Source organism: Hippoglossus hippoglossus, chromosome 4 (genome assembly GCF_009819705.1).
Source record: "Hippoglossus hippoglossus isolate fHipHip1 chromosome 4, fHipHip1.pri, whole genome shotgun sequence".
Lineage (NCBI taxonomy): Eukaryota > Metazoa > Chordata > Actinopteri > Pleuronectiformes > Pleuronectidae > Hippoglossus > Hippoglossus hippoglossus.
The window spans coordinates 16,331,149-16,358,813 of NC_047154.1; positions in this window are offsets into that span (position 1 = coordinate 16,331,149).

Here is a 27,665-nt window from a genome sequence, read left to right on the forward strand (position 1 = left end):
ACCATGAATAACTGTTGAGAATTTCCATCTATTCAGTATTTGCTGAGATATTTCAGTCTGAATGGGCCGACAACACAAGAAATGTACAAGCTATTGCAATGTATAATTGGAAAATTCACGAGCACTACTTTAGCATAAGTGTGGTTCACCATTTAGTGAGCAGCCACTGTATGTTAATGGTAAACCCTTCAATAATCAATGACTTCTCTTTGACTGATGCATGGCTTTCCCTCTGTAGTCAATAGCCCTCGCTGAACTACATTAGCATTTTCATGATGGAGCAGTTCTCGAGTGAATATAAACATAAAAGAGTGCAACGTGTTCAAGGACCTGTAGAAGTGGAGCCTGGTGTAGACAGTGCTGTTTGCACATGGAGGAAACAAAAGAGTGTAAACAGTGTTAAACGTCGTGGTAACAGCTCCCTGTTGGCTGTTATACACAGATACAGTAGTAGAAACTGCAATAATAGTCTAATCATGACGGAATTTTGACTGCAGCCATATTCTCCAGGGCCACACTGCTATAAAGACGGTACCATTGTAAGACAAATATCACTGAGGAGCACTACACAGCTTTAATTGTTGAGTTTGGCTAAGGTTTGTTTTGCCATCTTGGGCCCTCCAGCTCTGCTCCCACAACAAAACCCCTCAGCAAGTCCCTCCTCTTCCATCTGATGTTTAAATTGTCTTAACAATAGTCGCAAGAATTTGAGGATGTGATGAGCTTTGCATCCTCCAGCCGCCTGAGCACTAAAAGGCAAAATCAATCCGCATTCATCTTTGTAATGGCACCGTGCTCTGCATCCTCACTGATGGCTACGCTGCTCCCAAGCTTCAGTCTCAGTTTCGTTTCTTATCACAGAACAATAAATGAAACACAGCCATTCTGATAAACACCTAATTAGAATGAAGTTGGTTGGTGAAAACTGTGAAGGAAAGGCACTGCACCGTGATTAAACATCAATGAAAACTGTTAATAGCAACATTATTCAAATGAAATGAGAGAGTTAATTAACAAGATATCCATTGTTTTGAGGAAGAATTGATCCGCTGCTTGTGTTTGTCAGTCAGTTCATTTAGTTAACGAGAAGAGAGCTCGGAGAGTGCATACCAAGGCTTATTCCCTGTCTGGCCATGTTGAATAGAGCAAATAACAAATTCTGGATCTGCCCGTTTACCAAGATCTGCTTCAAAATGACAGACAAACATTGATGATAACATAACCTCTTTGGTGGTCCTAGCTGTCAACAGAGGGAGGATTTCTGGACTGTCTGGGTGGAAAAGTTACCCTGTTGGCCTGAATGTAGCTGTTGTTATTATATTATGGTCGAGGCTGCTGAAGTTTGCTGTTGCAGGTTGTCCATAGACACACTCAGCTGCATGAACAGGGTGTGTTTGGGCTTTGGACAAATCAGAATTGCCCCAATTTCATCTAATTAGTTGCTAGGTTACCTGCTTGGCTGTGTGAGTGTATATCCTGTGTGTGTTAGTCCTGTGCAAAGGTCTCTTGGTTGCTTGAATTTTGTTAGTCTTGTTTTCATAATGACTGATGCTGTAATATTTGTATTTACTTTTATGGGGAACATAATACTGGATATATAATGGGTAGGATATTGTAATATCCTATAGATAAAGAGGATGTGTATATCATGGTAATGTAAACCATTAGATGTAATCGGTCAATAAATGAATGTTGTGTGGTTTGTTACACTGCACTACCGATCTGCACTCCTAACTGAGAAGGTTATTGTTGAGACTGAAGTTATACTGGGACGTTTTTATGGTTAAAACGAAACAGAGAAGTGTGATACATGTATTTTAATGATGTGCCTTTTATTTCCTAATTTATTTGAACATAAATTTAATGTATACCTAAAGTCCAAAAGTGTAGATGTGTCCCTGCATCGTAACAGTTGACCTGTCCTGACACCCTCTCAGTTTTTACTACACCATGCTAACCACATTACCTTTGCGATAATTCCCATGCACACTGTGTGATACGGAATTATAGTAGGACAACAACAACAGTAGTAGATACGGGCTGTATATTAGCAAATAGTGGAGTTAAAATGTAAAGTCTCTTAGGTAAAAAAAACATGTTTAATAAAATGATAATGTGACTGCACTAATCTCTCCATCAAATTTAGGGATTTCTCGAGAGCAGTTAATCACCCACACATTAACACCAATATAATGTTTTCTTTCATTGTACTAGTGGACATTGTAAACTGAGGCTGGCGCTAGAGAAACATTTGGCTTTTGTTTGAGTTGTTGTCTTGTGGTCAGTGTGGCTAACATGGCCAGAAGCTGTTGATCTGGACCAAAGCATTGGTCAGCAGATTAGACAACGGACAGAATTACATCACCACCAATCAATACATTACTTACTTGTGTTGGACACGACAGTGATGTAGTGTTAATACACCCGGAATATATACATGGATTGAAGCTAAATAAAGTCGTCATATCTCAGAGCAGCTGATTTATGCTCTGTGGTTTGTTCATTCTTGAAATAACCTATTGACTCTGGTGTTTTCTTCAAAGTAATGACAGTTTGTTTTACATAATATATCGACCACCCTGCATCTATAATTCAGTTTTCTTCAAGACGTAATGGGTTTTCCAATATTACTAATACAGTCTCAGCAGAAGAAAAACATCCTCGTTGAGCCGGAATAACAACAACACCGCTCCTTGTTCTCTCCTGGGAGTGTGTAGTTAATGAATTTAGCAGTAAATGACATTTTCCCAACAGTGAATGGCCCTCTGTTCGTCCTATATGTGTTTGAAGTTAGAAGTGCGACAGCAGGAGGTTCATTGTTCGTACGAAACAAAACAAACCACTGTGGAAAAACAAAAAAGGCAATAATGTTGAAAACCACGCCTGGGGCAGCAGTTCAGTTTTGGCAATGAAGTGGGCGGCACAAGGAGGAGCTGAGATTGTATGCTGACGATTACTTATTATTATTATTATTATTATCAGCAGCTGGTGTAAAAGGACACACTTTCAGAGGGAGATTTGTATAAAGACCCTAAACACTCACTCACACTGAGTGAAAGGATTCACCAACCTCCAAACCTAATAATACATCTCTCTTGGACAACCTCCGAGCAAACTCAAAGATATTAACTTATCGATCTATCCTCTATTCAGTTATCCTCCATCTGAGCGGGGGAGGCAGGGAGCAGGATCATGGCCTCTGCAGCTCACATGGACACATAGGGTGACCGTTAAAAGGAAAACCTCAGCGTGCTACCTCTTTTCCACAGAGCTCGATTTTATTTTTCTAAAAGTATTTAAAAGGCATCAGTGAGCAACAGTGTCTTACAAACTTGTTAGCAAACAGTTGCTTATCACGAATGCACCAGATAAAGAGCGATGTTATCATTTGTTTCCACCTGATGAATGTGTCCATTATTCACCCTTGTATTGGTTAGTTTTTAGTCTCCACTGTGGTCTCCGCAAAGTCCTGAGGGAAATGTCTTGTCTCTTTAGCTGATAAATGCTCCACTATGTTCACTGTGACAGTCGCTAACTGTGTTCGTCTGTTTGGTGCTGAGCAGGTAGTGTGCCGAGGGTTCCTACAGCATTTGGGCCAATAACAGCTACCAACCTCGGTCAAAAATGTAATAGTCTGTACCGGTACCATGAAATTTCCAGGATTCTCTATACCCAATTCGATACCACTGCAAAAAACAATACAATAAATCTCACTTACTTCAACACACACTCCTTTTATACAAATATTTGAACCTACAAAAACCAACAGTGGCTATGTAGCCTTCAAGGAATAAATAAAAAGGAAAGACTATTTACATTATAAACCAGATCAGTGGCGTTACAGAAAAATTGAGATCAGGTATAGAACAATGACTGCAAGAAAACCGCTGAGGCTACACACGCAATGGACTAAAACACACACACACACACATGATTGAAATACGTGAACAGGGCTTTTTTCACTGATTCTCACCTCAACTGGTGCAGAATGTACAGGGAACGATTCTGACACTTGATCGAGCTGTCATCAGAACTACGAAAATTCTGTTACCAAGAACATCTGTGGAATCAACATTGGAATTTGCCATAATCAAATCTCAGTTCAGTAAAAGTAATAAAATGCAAAGACGGTTGTAAGAAAATATATTTTTCTATTCATCATTTGTTTCACCCATTGTAGTTGTGTAAGATGGAATCTAACACTGTGGGACAGTAAATGAATGACTGGTAGCATGTGGGCAGTTGTCAGTGCGGCACACTGTCAGTTCAGTTGGTTTCTCACCTGTGTTTATCTCAAGTGTCTGCTATTTTAATACTTTCTATGTATCAAAGTGAGAAGTGTTATTAAGTAAACACTGTCGACCACTGAGAAGCTTGTTAAGGACGTTGTTAATTAAGCAGCGGCTGTAAATCAAACACTTGATGATGTTATTCTCCTGAGACGCTGTGTATATAGAGGACGGCAGCTTCAGATGAGCCGTCTCACAGCAACACACAGGTTTGTGTCAGGTCCTGAAATATAGGACGAGCCTTTTAATTTCACTACAGCTGTGATGGTTTGTGGTTTATGGATTAATGGCTCTTGTCTCTGTGTTTTTTAATTAGCCATTTAATCAAAAGCTTCTTTAATACATTATCTTCTTTTACCAAACACGGAAACACATTTAAGAACTTGGCAACAGGTTGGATTCAATGAAGCACAGGGACTTGTTTTATTACTGCAGCAAAAAAATGTATATACAGTATAGGCTATACATATAAATTAGTACAATATAAATAAACATTTCATTATATAAAAAAAAAAACTACACTGAACATTGCTGAACATCAGAACATAAAAAATGATTGCAGCAGATTGGTGGAGATATTATAGAACATAATTAATATTTAACATAATTAACAGTAATCAGCATGTCATGGGTTCAGTCTTCCTCCATTTTAATCAGTTCTCCCCAGTGACAACTATTTTTCAAGCATAGATCTGTGAACGTAAACAAATCAACTCAATTCAGTTTGTTGCCTTCGAGGGTGACGTGACACAAAGGGTTTGAATCTTAATCCCAGAGTGATGGAAATTGCAAACAAAGGAGGCTGAAGTGCCTCAGTTTCTAGTTCTTATAAACAACCGTTGGTAGAGAGCAAAACTTGTGACATGACGAGGGGCAATATTAATCTGTCAATCATTTATGAATAATTTCCCTGAAGCCAAAGGCGATTAAATCTAATTGCTCTGAAAACTAAGACACTAAATATATTCAGCTTACAAAAGTCAACAAAAAGCAACATAGCCTCACAGTTTAAAAGCTGGAACTAAAGAATGTTTGGCCTTTTAAAGTAAGATTGATTTATTGATTGCTTATCGATTGATTGAGCTCTTGCCATCACACAACCCTACAAACAGCAAGTGATGAAATTGAAGTGGTAGAAAGAAGGAATGAAATGTTCACAACAATCCAGAGCTCTGGGGGATGCCGGGGAGGTTTTAGTGAAAGTGTGGGCAGACAGGAACAGTTCCTGCTGGGCTCACTGCTCCGTCTGACCCACAACAACAACAACAACATCCTGACACTGTGAGCATGAACCAATGAGGGAGAAAATGAACAGGATGAAATTAATTAGGGACTAAAATGTGGCCCAAGTCGACTCTCTCACTCACACTCACACACACACACACGCACACACACAACTTTGCATTGACTTCTATTCATTATGGACAGCCTAACCAAAAAACGTATATATCTAACCTTATTTTATACTAATTCATGTCTAACCCTCATCTTAACCTTATCACAACCCGCATCTTACCCCTAACATTAACCAGGACCTCAGAAATTATGTTTAGCCTCATTAGGATCAGGCTTCCGTCCCCATCAGGTCCTACAAATTAACAAAAATAAGGATATTCACAAACAAACATACAAAGACATAAGGAACTAAACACGACCCACCACGGTTAACACACACTCATAAATGCACAATTGTAAATTCAATCTATGACTGAATATGGACGTCAACAACCATTTTTTCCATGACGAGACAATGACACCATCAATAACTGTGACTTTAACAACCGATAATGTTGATTTAAAAAAAGATGATTCCAAAAATCACTCGGAGAAGGGAGGGAGTGAGCTACACAGAGCGATTTTTTTCAAACGATGACATGATGCAAACAATCCATCTTTAAATAGCTGCGCTGCACATTTCTCTTCCTCTGATCTCAAATCAGTTTTCTGGTCATTTTTGTACAACAGCATTGCAACATGAAGACACTGACAACATTAATATTACACTGACACTTAATGTTATTAAAATTATTATATTGAAGAAGAAGATGGAAATAACTCATTTTGTCTTTGGAGGATCTCGCAGGGCTCAGCGCTGCTTGTCAGAGGATTCATGATAAATGTCCCTCATCCTTTCAGCCTGAAGGAATTCATCTCAATCACTCATTCTCCATCTTCAGCACAGTGAATGTGATGGGAGCCTGATGTCTCGAGTGTTCCTGCTGTGACTTAGCAGCAGGATGCTCGCTCTTTGTTCTGATGAAATAATGCAGCTCATATCAAGAATCACATGACTATCAATATGTTTCTGTTGGGCGGTGACAGTGTTTAGTGTGGCCAAATACTTCAGTGTGAAATGCGGTGACAACTTGAAAGAGGAAATCACCCAGAGCAGTACAAAGAGTTTACTCAGTCAACAGCAAATTTGACAATGTGCGTTCAGTCTTTTGCTTCCTGTCTTCAAGCTTTGATTTTCTAACAAGACACGGTGGCTTAACAACGAAGTGCCGCTCATTAGACGACTGGAATCAGACTCTTTATCGGGCCAGGAATGCGCCAGAAAAATCAGTTTACATTTGTAACTCTGGAACCAAATTTTGGCAAAACTCAAATCAGGCGTGGTGTTTGTTTGATTTTCTGAAACCACTTTTCCAAAAAGATCGTTTGAAGCCCGGTTTGGAGCCGGTGCCTGATCTCGAATCAGTTCTTTGTTTTTTGTTGGCTCTTGGGCTGAAAAACTGGTTCGACTTCAGAAGAAAAGACCACTTACGTCAGGAGCTGGATCAACAAGACCAATCAATAAATTTCGAAATACGCTTTTGAAAGAACAGGGCTAGTGTTGCGTGTAGTCTGGCTGGTTTTTCCTGAACAGTTTTGAGTTTGCCTGTTTGTTTCCTGCCGGCCTGCCCCTTATTTTTATGTTTTCAATAAATTCTGTTGGACCTGCCTCCTGCCAGGTTTGTAAGTTGAACCAACTCAGAGGCGGCACAAGCACCAGGTTCACCCCAAAAAGAGCAGCTGCACTATCTTAGTGTTAAAAGAATGTGTAAGTTAAATACTGCTGGTGCTTTAAGGGCAACTTGCAGGTTAATTTTTTCAGAAATTTACACTTAACCTCATGAGAAGGGAAATTTCAGGAGTTAACAGAAGAAGGAACTAGCAAAAAGTTAATTATAATAAAACACTTAATTTAACATTGTGTCCCATTACATCACATAAGAAAGTCTTGCCTGCCACAAAATGGCACAGTAGTGCTCGACAGTGAGTCTGAGTAGTTGTTTTAGAAAGTTGGCATTTTTCCTACATTGCATTTCACAATTTTTTATCATGCCAAATTATTGTTTGTCCCGCCTGTGAGGACATCTTGTCCCTGTGCCTTTATATAAAATACAACAATTCCCTCTGAAATGTATCAGAGTGGAAATTTGTTGTAGCGTAAAGTGGAAATACTAAAGTACTTGCATGTTGTGAAATAAAAAATAAATATTTGAGATTAGTGTAAACTGTCCAGCCTGCAGAAGTGTAATCACAACTCTTGTGGTGTATGGATGAACTAGATGTTGTTCTCTTAACAAGGGAACAAAATAGGCTAATTATTAATACGTTTATTAAAACCCCCTCAGCTCAGTGTTAAACTTTAAGATTCTTTCCATACAAACTAGTGACACTCCTTTTTCTTTCGCTGTGTGTTTATGTAAGTGTGACACAAAAAGCCAATAGGCTGCTGTGTTTGTCAGTTCGAGAGAAATGTTCTATTTTTGGTCTGTTTTGGTTCAAGCAGCCTAAATATAAGCAAAGTCAAACAGCCACAGCTAAACCCATGTCTGGCGTTATTCCAGCCGACCCACTGAAACGTCTCTGTGTGTACTTCAAAAGAGGTGACGGTGATTCTTGGATTACCTGCTGTCAGACAGAGGGTTTCAGGTGATTCAACAGTCCAGTCATGTTGTCACACCATCACAGTAACACATGTGGGAAGGACACACTCAGACAAGACCTCTCTGCAGTTAAGTAACAGCACTCCTACTGTTGTTTGTGTGTGTGTTTGTGTGTGTGTGTGTGGGTGGTTCGCTTTGACCTCGAGCACAGTGACCACACACACACACACACACACACACACACACATCAAGCATTTCCTTGCATGGACATGGAGCAGAGTGGAGTGTTGAGGATGCACAAAGTGTGGCAGAGCTTCCTTTGTATTTTTAGCCAGATGTGAATTCCAAGTGCATGTGGGTTTTTGAGTGTTTAATGTCTGTGGCCAGCCCGGGCGCCCTACAAGGTTTCTCGTCAAGATTCTGTCCAATTTCTGGGTGTAGTTATGTTCAGCTGACATGTCTGTGTTGACATTCCCTCGTCTCTGACTGGAGCGCATGTTTTGGGGAGGATTTCTTGAGAAGACACAGTTGGGTCATTAACCCAAGGGATGAATGTGAGTTGGTCACAGAGCATAGACCTAAATGCTCGGTCAGACTCAACATCTGCAGACAGTTGTGGACCCTTCTCCCGTCCAACACAATGTTCCGCGTCAGTCTGCTCCTGATCCACACTCGGTTCCAGTTTGTGGCAATAATGCATCACAGTGCTGTTTGCCAACCACTATGAAATTAAAGATGAAAAAGAAGTTAGTTAGTCAGTTAGTTAGTTAGTACTCTTCTGCTCAGTGTCTAACAAACCTCTGATAACTGGATTTAAAGTCAAATAGGCCTGGGGTGACGCGTCGACGTAATCAACGTCATTAATTACGTAATTACGTCAATTTGTGTAACGTGCGTCGACGCATCATATGGAAGGTGGCTGCGTGGATTTATCCTAAGAGCAAGCTGAAGCCAAAAGAATCCCCCACGATCATCCAAAGCATAGGCCACAAATTGGCAGACGGCGGTCCGGACCCAGACCTGTTATCTATTTTAAGAAATAATGTGCGCAATTTGCATTTATGGTAGTCTTATTTTAACCTGTGCAGCTTTCTCATCTTTACGGTAGTAAATCCTGGCATTACACGGTAGAGTTTACTTCTCTCACTGAACAAGAGAAAGTGGGAACAAAGATAAAAGAAGTGTTTGAGCTGCTTAGTTGTTAATATTTGTTGAGATTGTTTATATGAGAAATGTAGTTTCGAAAAAATAAAAAAGGGGTAACATTATTTTAAGATGCCTTTTTCAAAAGCTCTTTATTTTGTTTTTAAATGCAAACCTTATTTTACTTGAAATGAGAAAATTATTTTGTTATTATTTTATTAGAGTACACTTCAGTTCAGTGTGAAAATTAGTAATAAACATTGTTGAAATACTATTGAATTGTACTTTATTTTATTTGACAGTCAGTTTTTTGACTTCATACAGACATTGATATAACACTGAATCATAACGCTTGTTTGTAAATTGAACTTATCCCACACTCGCACAACAGGTAACCTTACGCTGCAGTTTAGGGGCATTGATTATGGTGATGAACGTGCACATTATGAACAGATGGTATTCATCAGGCTAAGACAAGCGAGCCAAGAGAGATTGTTAAATTTGACCTGAAACAGTTCAAAAAGATTTAAGATAAAGGTATAAAAATGTTCTTGCCTGAGGCCCAATGTCTCTAAATTATGATGCAGTCTGTGAAGTTACTCTAATGATTCAAAAGAAACTGTCCACCTAAAAAGTTTGTGTTTAACAAAGAACTAACTTAAATTGTCAAAATGGAAACGAATGGAACAAAAAATATTCTCATCGTCAAACTGCTCCTCTCATTCTCGTCTCTCTGACTTATTGTCCATCTCTACGGCTATTTACACAATTTTTCGTGTCAGAGTTTCCTCACTCATCTGTATTTGTTTGGTGCAATAAGAATAATACAACTCTTTATTTCAAGGTGAAATAAAAAAAAAAAAATCAAGTTTGTTTAACAGCGAGACTGTTTACATGCTTACATTATCACGAGGTGGAAAATGCAGGGATTGATAAAAACTTTCCAAGACTCACAAGCCAAGGTCAGAACAAGTAAGGTCAAGTTAAGGTCACGTGTTTCCCAAAAAAAAAAAAAATAAACGAGGTCACTGAGGTCACAATGTGGGACAGGCACAAGTAAACTGAGGGCTCAGTCTTTATGAATATAAATGCTCAAGTGTGTGGCAGCAAAACAAAGAGCGGTACTGTTGTGGAGAATTTACATCTGATGAACTGTTTATCGTACGGAAGAAATAACTCAATAACAGATTGTCGTCACTGCTCTAACCGAATGCAATAACAGCCATATTATATCTTGCAGTGGAATAACTGAATATTATATTTTGGGAAGCGAGCATGTTTGCTGTGACATTGCGGACTTCATTAGTTTTAGTTTTGACTTGAGCTTGAGTCATTTTGTAGATTTTCCTTGGGTTTGTTTTTCAAGTTAAAGGTCAAGTATGTGGGTTTTAGAAGGATGTATTGGCAGAATTGGAATATAATATCAATAATTATATTTTTGTGTATAATCACCTTAAACTAAGATTTTTTTATTTTGGGTAGCTTGAAATAAGCCCTATATACCATTGTCAGGTAGTGGTTCCTCATCTAGTGTCCACCATATCGCACCTCCATGTTTCTACAGGAGCCCAGAATGGACAAACCAAACACTGTCTCTCGATGGTTCTTGGTTTTTACGTTTCCTGATAGGTTCTTTTAGATGCTTCGAAGGGAAGGATGAGGCGGGGGTTACTCAGTTGGCTGCAATATGCAACTTCACCACTAGATATCATTAACTCCTCCACTCTGAACCTTTAATATATTCATAAACACCACATTTCAGAAGTTAAGTGACTTTACAGAAACAAAACTATTTGTATCTAGTTCATAATACAGAGAATCAATTTAACATAATAGCACAAGTTAAAGAAACGATGATGAAATGGTTCATCAAAATATCCATACTGAGGCTGGTTGGTGCAAACGTCCTTGGTAATTTTCAATGTTTTATTTTCAAAAGAAGAAATGTGAGCGGACACGTTTTTGTCGTCAGTGCCATAGGCTCACAACAAATGTGCAATTGAACAGATGGTGAATGGGCTGTGTCTTCAGAGTACGCTTTCAACAGAAAGCAGTGCAGACTCGAGGCTTAACATTCACCCACAGACACTTTAACATGTGGGACAACAATGGCCGAAACAAAGAACGCTATATCTCAAAAGAAAGGGTTCATTGATAAAGCAACATCAGTCTACACCCTAAACCTTAGAACATTAGAGTATTTTAATATGTTGGTCCCATAAATTCCCTCTTAGATTAATTTTTAATATAATTTTGTTTAAAATGTTTTACCTTATCATTGTAATGTTAAAGATTGATGTGCAGACTTTTCTTTACAGATATTCAGGGTTGAAAACAGCTGTTACGGAGCTTTTTGTTGTTTCAGGTCAATACAAAGCCAATAGCTACAGCATAAAGAGACCCAGTCATTTCTGCTCCTTTTTACCAAGTGAACATGTTTATTGGGTCCCAAGTTTTCAGCTGCTGTTGCAATTGAATTTTCCTCGTGGATAAATAAATTACCCCACTGTTGTTTCAGAGGAGGGAAAAGGACAATGGATCGCCTTGATGAATTAAACTGAATGTTTTTACCAGCAAATACAACAAACACAGCAGCTGCTCTGACAACAAACCAACTACTTCATTGTTTCTATTTAGATCTGGAGCATTCGCAAAGACTTTAAAAACCATAATGCTCATTATCAGGTAACCTGCATCTCTGACATCAAAGTTTTTCCAATTGATTCCCGCATTTCAGAGGACAAATTAAATTACACGCAACAAATTGTCCGACTTGATCATCACAGGAAGTCAGGGAGGGTGAGGATGTAGCTCATCTTGCTTTTCTGCAAATGGGAGAAATTGTCAGAATTTCGTCTTGAGATGTGCTGACCACAGCAACCCTGCATCTCTGCTCCTTTTGGTACAGGATGCAACAATCGCATCTCAAGCTTCAGGGTTACATCTCCTCGCAGCCTGCTGCAAAGTTGGAGGCCCACAAGTCTTATTGCTTCTACCCCTGCCAGGAGGGTATAATGGCTCCCGGGAGAATCTATTCCTGAAATTACATCTGCTGTCATTAAACCGAGGGGAACAGAGTCTGCTGATTCATTTCGGTGCAGATTGTGGGATTGAGTTTTAAATGCGAGTTCAGTTCACTGAGTTGAAAACAGGTGCCAGTTCAGAAACACTTACAGGAAAATATTTGGTCAAATCCTTCCTGATGACTTGTGAGTCAAGAAAACAAGTATTACTCACTTCTCATTTACTGGTTCTGTGTAATTGTTGTCAGAGAAGACAGTTGTGGGAAGTAAAATGATGAAATGCATAAAGCAAGGTGCTTTTTGATGCCGCAGACGATAACACATTTTTTATTGCTTAATAGCAAAAAAAGTCAAGCATTTACAGACATTTACAGACTTCAGAATGTGCTGAGGTGTCTGAAGAACATGTTTTCTAAAGTGGGGTCTCTGCTTTTACACTGAAGAACCACTCAACCAGCAAAGTGTAGGTATTTCCCCTTCCCTCTATACTCCATACAAAGGAATCTATACTGCTTTATCCAGTTATTCAAATGTCAAAATTTATACAAAATATGAAGTCTAATAAAACAATATATCCATCCATACCCTCTCTTTGACTTTAATTGAATTCAATCCCTTGAGATACTTTTCAAACTTTTCCCTCTCTGGTGTCCTGAGGTTTCACTGTGAGTGAGTCCAAGTTGTTTATTCATGTCATTCATGCATGAATCTGAATTATACTGTCAGCCAGCAATCAAGCCAGATGCCAGACTGTGGCTGAAGGGCTCCACTATGTGAAGATTCGTTTCTTTAAAGAAGTGAAATCAAGCAGCACGTAGACGTAATGACGCTGTCAGAGGCTTGTCAGTATGAGAAAAATATAACATTTAAAACAGTATTCGACAGAGGTGATGTGCTTTGGAGGACTGGAGAGAATAACTGGACACCATTTTCATTTTAATCCCTCACACATGTATGTTTTACTGTTTTAACTGTACTCATTTGTAGGTTATCACTTGTTGATCTGTCACATGGGTATGTTGGAGTTAGTAAAGAAAATCATGATCCTTTGTTGGCGTTATCTTCACACTTAATGCACAGTACAGGTACTAGAATAAAGCAGTAATGTCTGCAACTTTGGACAAGACCGTAGACTGTAAATAAAGATGGACGATGCGTCTCGTCTTCCTCCCACTCTCCAGAAACAAAGCCAAAATGTTTGCAGATATGAACACTGCCATGTTGAGCTTTTGGAGCCAGAGTCCACGCAGCAGCGATCATGGAATGGAAAGCAAGATCCCAAGGATATACATGGACCAATCATGAGTCAGTCAATCGTGATATTTCACCCAAAAACCTAGCAATTGAACATCGATGTGATAAGAACTACATAAGATAAGAACATTTTTGGGAAAAAATAACGTGTACTTTGACTTTTTTGCATGTCCCATCCACTAACATGGAGGCGGCCAACCACAAGGGTGCAATTTAGGCACTTTAGATTCACTTTTGGAGAGCAGTCACGGCGTGGACAGAAAGAGCACTGTGTATAGAACCGATGTATAAATGTGGCTTGAAGCCCTTTAAGTGGTTGATTAGTCTCTGAAGTGCTGTAGAAATTCAGTCCATTTACCAGTTACGGTCCATGTCACAGCTGTGCAGACAGAGAAAGTTGAAATTCTTAATTTTCTACAGAAAATAAAGAAAAATAACTGCAGGTGTTCTCTGAAGAGCAGAAACACAGCGCGAGTGTCCTCACTGATTACAACATAATGACTATTACAGACACATTGTCGACGGGATACAAAGCCCTAATGTATCCTGCTCCATTTTTGTACTTTCCTTGTTGCACATTCTTGTCTTCTTTTTCCTGGAAGGGGCAGAGTTTCCAATTTATTAACGTCAGACTGCAGTTGCACAGCTTCAATTCATAGAAATATCACAATGCTATTCCCCTTTTAGCTGAGAGAGCCAACGCAGGGACCTGATGCAACGGAAAGATTCCAGGAAATTTTTCACTGCTGAAGAAAAATAATTGTGCACCACATTGTTTTCAGCAGTGGAGTGTTTCATGTGTCTCTCAGAGGTGCGGTACTGCCGGGGAAAACCAATAAATCACATTGATGACGGAGTGAAACTTTACTGGCTCGCCTCGCACCGCGTCTTGCTGCAGACAATCCTATGGTGAAGGAGGGTTACTTAATTATATTCACCTCATTTCAAATAAAGGTTTCTTCAGCGCTTCAGCGCTCCACCGATTTATCCGCTCTCCTTCCATTTGAGGGACAGGACGCAGTGAGATACTCTCCTGTGCTGCAGGGGCATCCCTGTTAAAATGAATATAAATGTACTGAAGACGTCCAGCCATTATCCAGTTTACAGTGATTGATGTAGTCAGGCCGCATGGATAGATTATAGCATTCAGGACAGCAAGCTCAAGGTTATGCACTGTAGGAAAGACTCTTAAAGGAAGCTGCTGCTGCTCAGTATGATACAGTGAAATAAGGAGTACAGCCTGCTTTGGCTCGTGACTGGAATATTTTAACTACAGCATGTTTTTCTGTCGTCTCTGAGGGAAAACTTTAAGTAGTTTTAAAATCAAGCTGTGAAAATGTCAGATTTATCTTCATCAGGAGATTTACTTGCCCAGAATGCTGAATCAGAGTAGCTGCCTTGAGAATTTGTGGATAAAAAGTAAAACCCAAAACAGGGTTAAGAATGTGTCAATCCAAGAGACACTGTCTTTCCACCAAGTTTCATGGAAATTGGTTTTGTATAGTTTTAGCGTAACTAACAAATTGATAAATAAACAAGCGGACAGGGGTGAAAACTAGCCTCCTTGGTTGAGGTAATATATATATATATTGGAAATCAGCACTTTCTGTAAAATCTGTGGTTTAATACTTAGTTTTCACAAAAGGCAGCAGACAACAGTATCTCATCTAAATCTCACAGCAGGATAAACTACAGCTACAGATTTGTTTTAGTTTTGTTTTCTCAGTTTTCTCTACACCATGACTCAGAGAGAATTCCCCTCATCCGGATGCTACTTTTAATCATTATCCTCTAAAACAAATATTGAACCATGTCTGGACGTCTCGGTGATGGCCCCGTGATACATTTCAAAATGATCAGAAGGCTCAAAATCCATTAGCTAGATGTTATAGTGAGGTAGATGAGAATGCATTTTCAGTCTGTAATAACGCCACGAGGATGATGGGCCCAAATGGCACAGAGCCATGTTAGCATGAAGTCTCCCATTACTCAAAACCATCTGGAGCTGCCGTAATTATCCCCGGGGAACGTAGAGATTTTGCGGCGAAAGACTTGATGTGTGACGCCGCAGAATAACAGATTCTTTCCTTGTGATTTCAGCTTATGTTGGCATGATTGCAAACAAGACACAAACTGGTTGGCAGGTTCAAACCCAGAGCCAAGTCGATGTAACTAATGCACCGCCATGCTGCCTATTGATTCATAGTTTATCAAATGTCATCATTAAAATAAGCTTAACTAAGATAGTGAACATTATTACTTGCTTATTATTTTAATTTGTGAATTTCCTGTATGGAGGATCAATAAAGGTTTATCTTTTCTTATCTCAAGTTCAAAGCGTTCATTGTCATATGTACAGTCCCTGTACAATGACATTCTTTATTTGCCATCCACTATGAATACCGTTAAGAGTTAAAAAATATCAAAGTAAGGAGAATATATTAAAAGATAGAAATAAAGGGTAAAAGATAATTGTTTTATCTTATCGTCACACATTGTCTTAGTTATAAATTAACTTAAAGTAACAGTACCTAAAACTGCCTCCCCGAGCTGTCTCCATCTTGTTTTCAGTTATTCTTGGTTATTTAGTTTTTATTATGAATATGTCTTCTGTTTCTATCTGCTATTATCAACAGCTTTCTAATTAACAACCATAACCAAAATAACAGACGAGCAGATTTAGGTGTTGATCCAGGATTTCTGCAGCTGAACTAAATATTTATCATAATGATGAATGAAGCAGCTGCTTAAGAGGCTGTTTCAAAGAATTGTTGAGGGTTGGGGGAGGTTTTTTGTTAATTTACTACTTTATTTTTTAAATTCCTTTACTCGTCGGCAGTAAATTGTCTATGTTCCTTTAATCCTGTCGTGATCGTCTGACCCCAGAGGAGGTTTGATAATCAGAGAGAAACAGAGAAGATAAGCCTGTGTCTCAGTCTGCCATCTTGTCAGGTCAATGGTCCTGTTGAGAGGAACAGGCTACTGAAGTGTCCTGCTGCTTGTTCTCTCTTCACGCTCCCTAGGTGCTGGTGGTCAATGAGTGGAGCCGAAGGGCCAAGCAGCCTTGTTAAAGATTAACAGCATCTCAGCTTCCACACCACCACTGATCAAGTAGAAGACAAGATTTGTAAGTTGAAAGGCATGGTGCTGCATTTTGCTAAATTTTCTTTGATTTCTCAGAAAATAATTGATGGCTCTTGATAAAAGAAATGTTTTTGTTTTACTCATGTTTTATTTATGAGTGTGTGTAATTCGTAGCAGATCCAAATAAAAATCCATATCCAGTGAATTTAAATGAGTTTCATAAGGGGAGTGTTGGGCCTTGGTGGAGGTACAGTATGCACTTTCTCGTCTTGGCCATGCATTAGCCACAATATTTAAGGCTTTTTAATTTTTCCACATCGAGTGTGTCTTGGTTTACTTATAATTTTTTGCATCGAGATTTATTAACTCTGGGCAAAAGAGCACCTTGTGCAATTTTTACAAATTTATTTCCAAACAGACGTATATCTTTTTTGTTTTTACACAACATTTATGAGAGTTAAAAAGCAGAAAGACCACATGAGATACATATATTATAGTATGACCACAAAAACAGGTTATTTAAAAAAAAGACATGCTCTATTATTGGCCTAAAACTTTCTATAACAGTAGCTGTGTTGCTCGAGTGAACTGGGGTCAGCACCTTGGAGAGCTCCCTCTGCAGCAGCAGGGTCAGGTCACCTGACACTAGACACTAACAAATCACGAGTAAATAGATGCCCTGCTTGTTGCAGCATCAGCACAAGGTTTGGTACATAGATGTCATACTGAGATAAAAATGATAATTATTTCACTGTGTGTTAGCTGAAAATGTTCAGGTCACACACTTAACTTGACCTTAATCAAATAATTAATTATCACTGCTTCCCGCAGAGTTGCAAAAAGGATTATTATTTCACTCTTCTACATGAAAATGTCAGGCACAAGTAAAATATCATCAATAAAGGTAATTATGTTCATTATACTGCACATTTCACTGAAACTATTACATTTTCAGAAAACCACTCGGGCTTCTCCAACACTTAAAATAGTTTTGACTAATTGTTATTTGCCGTTTTGCTCTAATCCACCTCCACAGGTCACCTCACATAATTAACAGCACAGTTTGATTACACACGTGCAAAGATTAATCCTGAAATGGGTTTATAACCAACATTCACTAACAGAATAAAATCTCTGTAAATGCAGGAAAGAGAACTAGAATTACAGCCATGTGGTTGTGTACCTCTGCCAACCAGAGCCATTTCAATGCCTCTATGTAATACTGACATACTGCATTCACATAGTATGAGGTCACCGTGACATTTTACGACCCAAATCTAACTAGTTAATCTTTGAGCCCAAGTGACAACTGGTTAAAATTTTAAGAAATCCCTTAGAGGCAGACTAAAGATTTCATGCTCAAGAGGCCAACATCCTGTTTTGTGAGGACACAGAAGGCTTGAGATTTGACCTTTTACCAACCACATTTAATCTGTGAGTCTATGTGAACATTTGTACCAAATTTGAAAGGATTCTCTTGAGGCATTAGTGAGATAATGCGTTCACAAGGCAAAAAAGGGTTTTGTAAGGTTGCGGTGACCTTTGACCACCAAAATCAAATCAGGTCATCCTTAGGTACGTATATACAGATGGAGACAAAGAAAACATAAGGCCTCTGTCCACTGGAGGCATGAAAATAAAAGCTTGTAAATGTGGATATTATGCTGTATTTCCTTGAGATGAAAATTTGGTGGAGAAGATTGGACAACTTAATTCCGTATTGAGTGAATTTGCAGAGGAAAACAAATGTGTCAATAAATTACTGTGATAGTTTTCTTCGCTCCTTCGGCGAGTTCGAGTTTAATGTCTTTTTCAAGCAGCTCGATTCAAGAGGTGAGTTTGCCAGCAGGGGGCTTGACCCCTACTCCTCTTGTTGAAGGATTGTTGAACCACTTTCCTCCCCTCTCAGCTGTCATGGAAGAATGTTGGCAATTATTCAAAATATGAACTTCTACTGTGCACAGTTTGTCTTGTTGACAGTGCAGCACACTGAAGCCAGTTTGAAAACTGGAGAGAAGAGTCTGAAATTTAATGTTCCCTGAAAATACACTTCAGAGCCTAAGAAAAATGAAAAAACATGAAGTAGGAGGATGTCTGATTGAAATGTAACAACATTTGTGACAGTGTGGATGGACAGTGACAGGTCACAGTAAACGCTATAAAAATGATGAACTGCCATCAGTCATCAGGTCTAACAACAACAAAATGATCTCCATTTCTGGTTTTACTTTTTGTGCAGCAGGACAAGCAGAGTGACAGTTATAAAGACTGCTCTCCCTGAACCAATACTACGCTCCATTCTTTATTAGCTAAGATATATTTATGTTTATTGATGCAAACTAATGACTGTTTATATGCTTCATAGGAAAGAGTTTATATACAAACTAACAGATTTAAAAACAGCTGGTTATAATCAAATCAAATAAACTTTAGTGTCCCCATGGGGAGATTTTCCTTTGGGCCAAAGTGCTACAGCAGCTGCGTTACGAGTTGCAGCAGCACTGGGCCCAGGTGAACCTGACTTATGATTGGTTGAGCGTGTGTATCAGCGGGACCTCAATACCATGGCTCCTTCCCCAGATCGCTACTGTGCAGACGCTGTCTCCACAAATGATGTCATTGATGCAAGATGGCCGCACGCGTATCATATTCTGGCTTCATTTCTAGACAGTGGGAGGGAGCGCAGATGTGTCGTCCATCTTTATTTACAGTCTGAACCAGAATCACTCTTGTCCTACATCATTTTCCACATCCACACATGCGGTGCAAACCAGCAAACTGAGGTACACACAACAAGGCATTCAAGAAAACTTCGGATTTTGATTAGCTCAAGTAGCACTTAATCTAATCTCCAGCTCAGAACAACTTTGTGTGACCAAATCCGTTTTAATTGGGAGTTAATCTCAAACTTAGTAAACAAGACTGTGTCTCTGTGTAAAAAGCAGCTTATTATGACTCATGTTTACATTTTATTGCCAGACAACCTCTAGCGGACGTAGTAATGATGACGGCATAACCATGAGCACTTGTACAACTTTAACTGCGTATTTAAAACATAGGCTTCACAAGGAAGGCCCTCTAACGTTAAGGGGGTACTTATTTTAACCCAAACCACATTATATTCCTGAATCTAGCCAAGTAGTTTTTATGACTTTATTAAACGGTGACCATAAGCTTTGAGCATATGTTTATTATCGATGACGTGGGTCTGCTACGCCGGAGTAGACACGTAACTAGTTTGAAGTTGAGAACACCTGGTGGAACTGGCTCCTGGTTCGGCACCTTTGACACAAACACTGGGATTTGTAGCTGATATCAGACGGCAGGAAGAAAGAGAATATCTGTTCTGACTGCAGCAACAAAGGATCAAATAATCATTATTTTTCCATGAGACACAGCGTGCAGGCCTTGTATGTTCTTTTCAGGAAAGCAGTGCTTCATATTTAAACGGCTACACACCAAAGAGGCTTGCCCAGAGCAAGCCTGGCTTTGCTCACTGAAATGGACTAGTCACAGTGAGGAGAAGTGTTACTCATTCATAGCGTTGATATTGAACTCATTAATGTAAACGTCTAGGAGCTGACACACTTTTCTAACCTTGATGTGAGACTGGTTATAAAAAAAAAAGACAACTGTCAAATCTGTTGCATTTCACTCTCACTGTGCATCCGCGTGCTCCTCGGAAGGTCCCATTTCCCAAGTTCTTTTTTATTAAGTTTATTTTTTTAGGGACAGTGCTTACTAATAACAACCAACACTGTAAATATGCCCGAGTTAGCCTAGAGCTGGCCAGGTGTAAAGTTGGCAGCCTAAAATGAAATACCAACAAATAACAGTTATTGTATGTAGAAAATCAATACATAAATTTTAAATAAAATGCAGAGATAAATTAGCAGAATGAAAACCAGGGAAATTACAAACAATCTTTGCAAAACAAATAAGAGTAAAAGCAAGTAAGAGTAGATAGGAGCAGACAGGGTTAAAGAAAGAGCAGAGATAGATATGAGCAGATTGACAACAGTAGCACTAACATTGATCAAAGTCAACTTTGTTTGAACAACACCTTGACATCTCTGTCCAATATTTGAAGAAAAAATGAAGCACAAAGCAAAAGGATGAGGTGTGACAGGCGTATCAATTGGCTGATCTGTATTGCCTGACAAAGTCTTGTGTGAGAGATGTAGTTTGCAACCGACAAAAGTTTAACATCGGTGAGAAGCTACTACTTGTAACTTAATGTAAAATTATGTTTTCGTTTTTAAGTGACGTCAGCAACTCAAATACTTGTTTACCAAAATCTTTGGTAGTTGACCAAAGAGTTGACGCTCATGTGAATCTTCCCAGTCCGGAACGAATTTTCCTGATTATGCCGACACCACCTGAACACACCATTAGTCACAATAGAACTTGGTTCAGTAAAGTATTATTAAGTAGAATCAAACCTTCCTCTGGACACAAAAACAGCTGAATTCCACTAATGCTCCAGCGTCACAAACTGACATGCTGCTCTCTGATTGCTTCACAGGGGGAGAAGTCATGGTCCACAGTCGACAGGGACCTGGCCGAGGTTCAGCTTCTTGTTAACTAATCGGTTTGTAAACGCAGTTTGCCGTGCTGTTGTCTCTATGGAAATCCTCCCAGAGAATGAGCTTCTGACAAAACAACTGCGACCCAGAATTAAAGCCATTTTCCCCTCAATTTCAGCTTGTTCTTTTCACAACTGCACAGAATGGATCATTGTTTGTGAAATGGGAATCCTTATCTGCAGATTGAGCGACAGGGCCCTGTGTCGCTCTCTGCGGTCTGGAGAAGAAAATCTGGCAACCGGGAAAATTTGACAGTTTGAACAGATAGACTGAGATTCCCCAGAGCAGGAAGATGTGACGGTGCAAAGTTCCCATTTACAGCAAAAAGATTAGCATTATCACGGCAGCACCATTAACTGACTCATCTACACAGTGAATGGACACCATCCTAACATTACCGGACTGCTTTCACGGAGGATGTTTGTACTCGGCTGGACTCGAGCCCTGCGTAGCAACACTGTTTGTCCAGGCAACGAACGTTATGAGGACAAAGTTCAGCCTTCAAGACGCTCAGAACTTCGCAGCTCGGGGATCTGCATCAACTTCTCACATGGAATTGATATTTAATGGAGCAGGTACGGCGATAAATCAACAAAGGTTGGTATAGAAACAAGTCAGCCAAGTTGTAATAAAATTGCCTTCACACATCAAAGTTGGCCGCAGCGCTGAACAGGGGTTTTGATTATATGGCTGCAGCTGACTGGTGTGTTTCAGTAAATCATAAAACATTTACGTTAAAACAGACGGCCGGCGTGGCACATTGGAGCCCATTGGCTTTGGTGATTGGGTTACCATTAGCAGCGGACCACTGCTGACCCGGCCCCAGCAGTCTCATCACGCCTGTCACTGTAGTTAGATGAAAGCTAAAATCAATACTAAGCGAGTCTGAAGAGCATTAATAAATAAAAAGGGGGAAAATAAATAAATAAGCAGCACAATAATTACACCTCATACAATAGATTTTATATAATGGGATTTCTGTGGCATTTTGAAAACAGAGGAGGTGATTGTATATACATCCATAACCAGTGTGTCCCCACAACAAACCATAAAGAATCTCCTCCTCCCTCCTGCGCCGTGAGCAGCTCTTACTTTTTCCAGGCATCTCATTTGCTATCTGGATTTACAGTAACTCAGTAAAAGGTCTCATGCTCCAGACCCGAGACTGAACTGAATTGCAATGAGCTCGTGGTGGACAAAATGGAAAGCTAATTGCCTCAGCCTGCACATGCCCGCTGAATCAGATAATTGGAGAATGTGCCGTATGATAAAAGGCTACAGTGATTGGTGAATATGGATTAGGTCACGTCCACCAGGAGTGAAAGGTCCACACTGGAGGCTACAGAGGTTCAATTGATATGTGACTGTAGTGCATACAGTGGTTACAGTACAGGAAAACATTTGCATTTCTTCTCATGTGAACTCTTCCTCCTGTCCCCTTACTACCCTAACTAAACCAGTCCAGCATGTTTATTGATTCATACAGGGACATGTCAGTAGATGTGTCAGTCTCTTTTCAGTCCAATCTCTCTTGGGGTCAGCCAACAGAAACATCCATGCACTGGGTTTGAAAAAAAGATTTGAATCTATCAGGTTACTTAAGAATTTGAGTGCATTATTATACAGCAGTGAAACAGTAGTGTCACTTCCATACACTGTTGATGGTTGATGGTCTCATTCTGTGGCTCCCAGGCTGTTACACTTATCTGTTTTATATGATGTTAATTCAATATTTGGGGATTTGAATTATTGGTGGGATAATTGGGACCAATGAGATCAGGCCCCTTGATCAATTTTCACAATTTTCTGAAATCGTTTTGATTTCATCAATTAAATGATTATTTGATCAACGAGGAAAATATTTATCAGATTAAACGATTAGGAAAACTAGAACTCACACTCACCTCCGCCAAGGCCCAACTTTCTTTCATCAAGATCCATGAATTATTCTCTGAGAAATGAAGAAAATGTTTGAAAAACATCCTGTCTCAATTTTAAAGTGAAAAAAAAAAATCCTGTATCTGCCGCCTGTTTTGGATGTGCACCAAAATGTTATAGTTTCTTCCTTCAGTCATGCCCCACCTCTCCACCACATACAATGGAAATCGGTTGAGTATTTTTCCTGCATGAAAACATAATCTCCTTGGTGGAGCTAATACATGTTTACCTCTGAACTGTATGATATGGGTGCACAGAAATTATGAATGATAAAGTATTTCTAAATATCCAATAATCTAACCTCTCTCTTTGGTCCTGTTGACATGTTTTTGTTTTTTTTAAGTAACCAATACATGTATTTATTTGCATTTGCATAGCCCCTGCTCTGTTAACTGTATTGTATTTATATAAATCCCCTGTATAAGGTTTGCTAACTGCTCAGTTAATGGCATGCTGCGCAGGAGCACGTGCTGCAGATCCATAATCAATCCTGACTCTAATGACTGTGGATGTTGTGGTGATTAGTGCTTTTCCCTCCCAGATGAAACCTGCCTCCACAGCAGATGGACTTACTGCAGCCCAGGGAGGCTTCAGCTCCTGTTTAAACAAATTAGCCGACGGCGAAACCTTGAATATTTTACGCTTGACTGCTCGGACGTGTTCATAAAATCATCCATATCAATGTTCCTGAGCCCGAGCTGCTCTGCTGGTTCTACCAGATGGCTGCGCTCGGTCAAAGCAGGACCAGATGAATGCGGCCAGAGTTGTGTTGGTTTAACGGGGGGGGTTATAATGAGCACTTTTCCTCAGTAAAAGGTTCCTGCTAACATTACAGTTATTTACAGAAGAAAGATGTGTATAAAGTCAGAGAGCAAACAGCTTTTTATATGTTATCACTCCTCATTGATCTAAACAGCTTGTATAACAGCTGTTTGCACAAAGTGAGTAGCTTTTACACTGGTTTGTCATTTGGCTGGAGATGTGTCATGTGCTGTTAAAATGTCAGCTTCAGCCCTGCACAACTTTCAGTTTTTCAAAGATCATTTGAACTGGGAGTAGAGCACAGATGTTGAAAATAGAAGGTGGGAACATCTGTAAGATGGGGCTGCAACTCGGAGCATCAAATCTTTACCCATTCATTTGTTCAAAGAAAGTTTCAAGAACGCTCTGTATTAATGGTAGAAATCGATGTTGAGTAGCTTATAATGACTGTATATAGTGTTTTATGATCTCAGGAGGATTACGCAAAAACTACTGACCTGATTACGTACTGATAGCGTATTACTGGTAACGGATTATATAGAAACTGGTGGAAGGAGGGGGCAAGGGGAACTCTTACATTTTGCCGTGGATCCAGGAATCTTTTATTACTTTCTCTAAGATTATAGGCGTTGTATTTATTTTCACTGATTTCCCATGGAATGATGCATGAATCTTGATGAAGAAAATCAGGCCACGGGACTAATATCTATGAGTGGGTGCACATTGCTGCAGCTTTATTGAATTCAAGGGGCTGAATGGGCCTTGTTGAAGTATGTGCTCTACTGAGTGTCAATCTAGTTTCTTCTTGTGTATACAAAATTTACAATTTCAAATCTGTTTCCAATTCAGTTTCAAAGAACCATGACATCTTTAATATAGCTGTTCATGTTTAAAAGACTTGTAATGATGAAGCTGTTTTATTTACATTCAGGGTCAAGTAATGCTGTTTTCTTGTAAAGTTCACTGGTACCATTAAGGAGCTGTAGATAACATACAGTATCTCAGCCAAGGAGGTTTTAAGAAAATCATTGAGATTATCAGAGCATTTAATTTTTCTGCTATTGCTCGATCATAAAAACTAGACAATCATGTGAAGGATTGCTCAGCCATGGCGGATGTCTGCGCTCTACTGAGTGTCATCCTAGTTTTTTTTAATGCATCTTACTGGCCTTGAATTTCACCTCCACTGAAAAATGGTTCGTTTGTGACATGACACATAATATATTGCTGACAGTATTGCATGTATCAGTACAGTGACTGATGGTGATGGTGTCTACAATGGCTTCCTGTGGCGTCTGAGTCATTAACTCTATGTTTCAGAGGTCATGACTGTCAATGTCAGTGTGGCCTGCAAAGGCAAGACAGACAGAGATCGGACGTGGCCGACAGAAGGGAATTACGGTTAATTAAATACTGCCAGAGTACTGTCACAGATAATTAAATGTCATGTGCTGTCATGTTTATATCAGCCCTTATGTGAAAAATGTCAATATTTCATTTTTCATTGAAATATTGTATTAAAATTTACAGCTGTGTGTGTAATATCTGAGTCAAAATCCCATAAATTACCTGCGGTTTTGACCAGTTTAGCAACAAAAGTTTGATTTTAATCACAAACGCAGAGGAAATTAAACTCCTCTTAGTGTATAAATACTTAGCAAATAAAGATCAAACCTGCAGTGTCACCATTTCAGAACCTATTTCATTTTCCCCCAGACTAAGCATTGACTCCTCCATCGTCAAAATGCAGGATGCAGAAGTTAATAATTTATAAATCCTGAAGGTAATGTCCCACTTTTGTGTAACGTTTGCTGACTGACACTTTTTCCAAATGAGACGCTGCATCATCATAATGACAAAATAAATGCGGCGACCATTCTGCATCGTTCTCCCACCCGCTTCCCTGCGAGTCGATACAATCGCTGCAGGTGTTGTTAGTAAAAGTGCTCAATTTGAAAAAGGGACCACAGCTAAAAATCAGTGTCGCCCCCCTCAATGAGAACTATTGATGTTTGTAGTCTGACTGAAGACTTTGTGAAGTTGAAAAAACTAGTGAAAGATCAATGTCATGAACACAAGAGAGGAGTGTTTTATAAAATTCCCACTCCAGCCCACTGACATGTGCAGTGGTTGGCCCAGAGCATAAGGACATTGTTAATTATCTCAGAGCAAATCTCTTCAACTGACAATCACTGTCACTCAGAGTGAAGTGTGAGTATGAAGTTCTGTCTAAGTGGGTAAATGTCAAGCCGATGTGTGGTTTGGGGTGAGGGTTTGTCTCTGGAGGATAAGAGACGACATTTGTCTTTTCATGAGGACATTCTGCCGTTTTAGTCAGTTTTCATATAAAGCACTTTGAACCTTTTTGTATGAGATGTTGCTTTACAATTAGATTAGGATTTTGATTTCTCAGAGGCAGAGCTGTTTCCTAGATGCCTTCTCAGAGATAAAGCAAAAAATAAACAGAGACAAACAGCTGCAGTTTTCCACAGTCTACAAAAACTTGCTAAATGGGGCAAATACCCACCCTCATTCGTGGCTTTAATTGGAACTGGTTTAACTTGTTAACCCAGTCAGGAACGATAACCCCCACATCTGAGCATCACACACGGGGTCCGGATGCTGGTGACCAAGAAAAGGAGGGACTGTGTTGAAGGTGCAAGTTAATAGAGCTGTAGGAGCATGGTGATCAGTGATTGGCTCCTGGAGGACTAAGACTGATGAGACCCACTTCGGGGCTAATTAAATGTAAAGGTGTTGAACTTTCTTCTCTTCAAGTTATTTACTTAGGGAAGTGTTAAAATATGAAGGAGGACCTGAATGTGAGGTTTCATCCATATATATCCTTATATGTTTAAGAGATAATCGGCTTTTTAATACTAAAATGATCTCAGTCTACACCTCTGTATCAGAAATAATGTATAATCTGTATCAGTAATAATCCCTGTCCATAACACCCCTGAAAAAGTTGGCGAGTTGTGAGTGATAGGAAACAATCAGGAAGCCAATGTAGCTGACTTTGACACCCAGTCCATACTATGGCACAGCCCCGGAGTTTTAAACTAAATCGGACCATTAGCATTTCGAAACTTCTCCCTTTAAGCTGCTCGAAATCTCCCAGTGTAGTGTGGACACCAGGCATGAGCGTAGCCAATGATGTATTTTAAAACTAAAATGTAGTGGTGTGGAGAGGAAGAGAGGAAGCTATGAATGAAGGACGAGAGGATGAGGTTCCAACAAGCATTTTTTCAATCTGAAAGCTGGAGGCTTTATCATTTCTAATCTGTCACATCTAACCACAAGCTTTTAGTCACTGTTTCCTGTGTAATTTGTTCAGAAAGCTCCGCTCATGAACGGAAGACGGACCTGATGAGACGTTCCTAACATTCCTGTTGGTAAGAGCATCTTAAGGACGGAAGTCATCCTCCTGAGGCTCCAGATCTGGTGGTTTAGGCTCAGATGAAGGGTGCTTGGGGACTGGCAGGATGCAGAGTTGGAGCCAGTGCACGAGGCATGGTGGCTCTGTGTGGCTCTCAAGCCTCCTGCTGCCCCAGAAGAAGGGAGAAGTCTGATGTCTTCTACACCTTACCTTGGCTGTGTGGTGCTGTCCATGCTGAGAGGCTTTATTTTTCTCCTCCTCATGCTGGTTTTCCACATTGTCCCAATCAACCTAATGTGAATGATATCAAGTCAACATAAAGTCAATGAGAG